A 3,753-nucleotide genomic window follows, 5' to 3' on the forward strand; every position below is an offset into this window, starting at 1 on the left:
AGGAAAACGGCCCTAAGTCTAGCCCACCTTTGCTTCTGTCCCTTCACTTCCTAAGCTATCCCCTGATCAGACTCATAGGGTGTCTGCTCCCAACCACAGAGTAGGGCTACCTCAGTCTCGGATGAATCCTTCCCGCAAGGTGCTCATTGGAGAACCTAAAGTTGGAGAACAGAGGCTTCTTGAGCTTTCAGGAACAGGTTTAATGGCAAGTTTGGTACCTGCCTACCAATAACTTTGCACACACAGCACAATTCAGATCCAGACTTTCCCCAGAGAATACTACTTGGCAGCAAAGTTGTGGGACAGGAAGACATTTCACATTCCACCTCCACGTGCTGGAAGCCACTAAGGAAAACTGAAGAATCTGACTTTGGTTGAAGCACCAAGCAGGTTTGGTCAGTTCAAGACATGGCCCTCCAGGGAGGGCTGCAGCTCATATCTGCCTCCTCCAGGGAGCCTTCCCTGGCCATTCTGAGGTTAGGAATTCTCCCAGTAACTTTTGGCTGTACTTACAAGAGACACTCACGCACCCGGAAACACTGTGTTAAGTGTAATGCCAGGGCCAATTTTCAGGCAGGACGCACAAATAGGGCCAGTTGTCCTGGCTGTATATTACTGGCGTCTGTTCAGTTTGACTGAGGTCTCTCCCCTTTGTTAAACACATACAGCATCACCCCTGCTCAAGCGTTCTGTCAGCCTGGCTTTCTCGGACACGGTGTAAGCAACTTGAGGAGAGAAGCCACCCTCGCACTTCTCTTAGCTTCCAGCACCCATCGCAGCCCGGGCCCCAAAGCAGTTGGTAAGTAAACAGTCACAAACAGTCACGTGTAAACTGGCTGGCTTGTGGCCAACAAATTTCTCACTCAAAACCTGTATCTTCACTGCAAGATCTAGGTATTCATGGGAAACACCCCATTTCTACTGATCCCTCTCCCTCCTCCCTTCTCTCTCTCTCTCATACACACACACACACACACACACACACACACACACACAATCTTTTAGTTTTGCAGAGCTAAACTCTTGGTTCTAACTTCACCTTATTTCCCCTGGGTCTTCAAGTGCCTTTATAATGAAAACAGTATTTTCTATGAACTAGTGGACAGGAGAAAGAGGAGAGCAAAGCAGGGGACGTGGAGCCCAAGGTTAAGGAGCAAATGTGAAGTGTGTCCATCTGCACTGCAGATCCTATTCTGACCTAAGGCAGAGAGTGACACTCGTTTCTCTCTGCCCCAGGAAATCGCTGCCACCTCATTTCTGTCCTGCTCCAAAGCTGCCACACATCGAGAAGGAAATCCAGCTGGGATCGAACAAGGTAAGAGTATACGAACAGGCAAAGGGCAAGAGTTCTTTAGGTTTAACAAAAGGGAATCAAGCCCAACGTGTGTTCCCAAACCTTCCTTCCATCATTGGTCTCCGGGGTTCTTGGCCTACCACGCAGAGATTCTTCACCCCACATTCTCTTTGCCTGGAGGGGCTGGCAGAGAGCACAAGAATCTGTTTCTGCTGAGCAACCCCTCTGTGAAGGGGCAAAGCTGCATAAAATCCAATTTTCTGTTAATAAGGACAGGCTTAAAGTTCTCACGCATGGCCAAACTGCTTATTAATCTGCTCCCATCAGATGGAAGGAGGCAGATATATATCATAAGAACACCGGCATCATCTTTGAGAGGCTACGGCTTAACGAAAAAGAGGTAAAACCTAAACTCTCTAAACCTGCCAGAATTTAGACACATGAAACAAAGCCAGTGTTGCTGAGGGACCCTTGCTCCTTCGCGGGAAGCCCCCAACAAGACAGGTGTGTTCACAGTAATCCGAGGAACGCTCCTGGACTCGCAGGCAGGGAGAGGCAAAGATCAGAGATCCTCTTACATGTATAACAGATAACAGATAACACAGGTTCAGGAAGGAGTGCTGGGAATGGAACTCCCAGAAGAGAGAACTCAAGGCCAACGGGAGGTTGGAGCAAGGAGAGAGGAGCTGGGGACGGTTCCCTTGGGGCTGTTCCTCCAGCAGAGGGCAAGTGCACCCCAGTCCAAGGAAGTGTCATGTGTAGGAAACATCAAGGCGTCTTCAGGAAACGGCAGGCAATCCTGTTACTTGGCCGCAGAGGGTGACCACAAGGATCTGACGTGCTGAAATCAGGTAGGGTCAGTGGACAACTGGGGCTGAATGTCAGCTACCAAGTCTGTACTTTATACTGTAAGGAATAGGGAGCCACGAATGGGTTCGGAGTAACGTTAGGAGATACACACCCCGGACATGAACTCCAGGATGCACAAACCTCGGGGCTTGGGAGAGGTTAAGGTAAAGGGAGGTGAGAGCGGGCAAAGCAGGAAAATCACAAGGTTCCTGAAAGAGGCCACTGAAGACCCGAATCCCTTCAGTGACCGTCCAGTGCCTTGTGAATAAAGTCCGGACTCCACACACAGCACCCAGGGAGCTTCACGGTGAGCCTCTATTGTATGCCATCCTCCTCCCCACACCCAGCCTCCGCAGTGCTGACTCTCACTCGCTCATCTAGGTCCATATGCATGCTACACCTTCACCCACCTCCCCCACTGGCTCCCAGCACCTCAGCGGGAACTGCCCTGGGTCCAGGTCATATGCATGCCCCACGGAGGGCCGCGTCACATGCCTCACCACCGCATCGACACTTTGCCCCGAATCCGGAGCCCGGTCAGGAGAGAGGCTGAGCCCGGAATGTCCTGGCCTTCCTGCACCCACCACATCCCCTGGAAGCCTCTTACACAAGGAATGTTTGTTAAGTGCATCAAAACAGCTTGCTGTGGTTTTAAGTACTGAAATACAGAGGAATTAAAAATTAGGCTGAACCTGAAGATCTATATAGGCAAAAACTTGGAGTAGCTAAAAACTGGTCTCTGTACTTTTTTTTTAAATGTTTTATTTATTTTTGATACAGAGAGAGACTGACCATGAGAGGGGGAAGGGCAGAGAGAGAAGGAGACACAGGAACCAGACAGGCGGCTTGAACCCACAAACGTGAAACCTGAGCTGAAATTGGAGACTTAACCTTAAGCAACTGAGCCACCCAGGTGCCCCTAGAAGCCTGATCTCTTGTTACAACAACTGATACAGCCTTGGCCAGAGCAAGGCCCCCCAAAATTAGCTAGAGACTCGGAGTTGTTCCTCTCCACGGAAATCTTTAGTAAAAGGCGAAAGATTTATGCGATCTGAAGAGAAACCAGAGTATGGCTTCAAGTTTTCAAGCTCACTAAGGCCATTAACGAATGTGAGATCTGACCTGAGCCAAAGTCGGAGGCTCAACCGATTGAGCCACCCAGGCGCCCCATGTACTCTTGGGGCACTTGGGTGGCTCAGTCAGTTAAGCATCTGACTTCGGCTCAGGTCATAATCTGACAGTTTATGGGTTCGAGCCCCGTGTCGGGCTCTGTGCTGACAGCTAGCTCAGAGTCTGGAGACTGCTTCCGGTTCTGTGTCTCCCTTTCTCTCTCTCTGACCCTCCCCTGCTCATGCTATTTCTCTCTGTCTCTCAAAAAATAAAAAATAAAAAACATTGAAAAATTAATAAAATATGTCCACACAAAAACCTGTACTCAAATATTCACATGAGATGTATTCATAATGGCCAAAACCCGGAAACAAAATGCCCTTCAACAATAGAACGGCTCAGCAAGGTGCAGTCCATCTGCATCAGGGACGCACACCCTGCACTGAAAACAATGAACTACTCATACACACAACTCGGTGGATCTCAGGAACATTATGTTG

General features: G+C 49.4%; 1 protein-coding gene and 1 non-coding gene across 2 annotated transcripts in view; both read right to left on the reverse strand.

Annotated features, from left to right (window-relative positions):
* HHAT (hedgehog acyltransferase) overlaps positions 1-3,753 on the reverse strand; it is a 283,727-nt gene that overhangs the window by 262,763 nt on the left and 17,211 nt on the right. The window lies entirely within an intron of this gene.
* LOC115288739 lies at positions 3,098-3,214 on the reverse strand. Its single transcript, XR_003907146.1, has one exon. It is a non-coding gene; the product is annotated as a U5 spliceosomal RNA (small nuclear RNA).

This window comes from Suricata suricatta, chromosome 3 (genome assembly GCF_006229205.1).
Source record: "Suricata suricatta isolate VVHF042 chromosome 3, meerkat_22Aug2017_6uvM2_HiC, whole genome shotgun sequence".
In the NCBI taxonomy this organism is placed as follows: Eukaryota; Metazoa; Chordata; class Mammalia; order Carnivora; family Herpestidae; genus Suricata; species Suricata suricatta.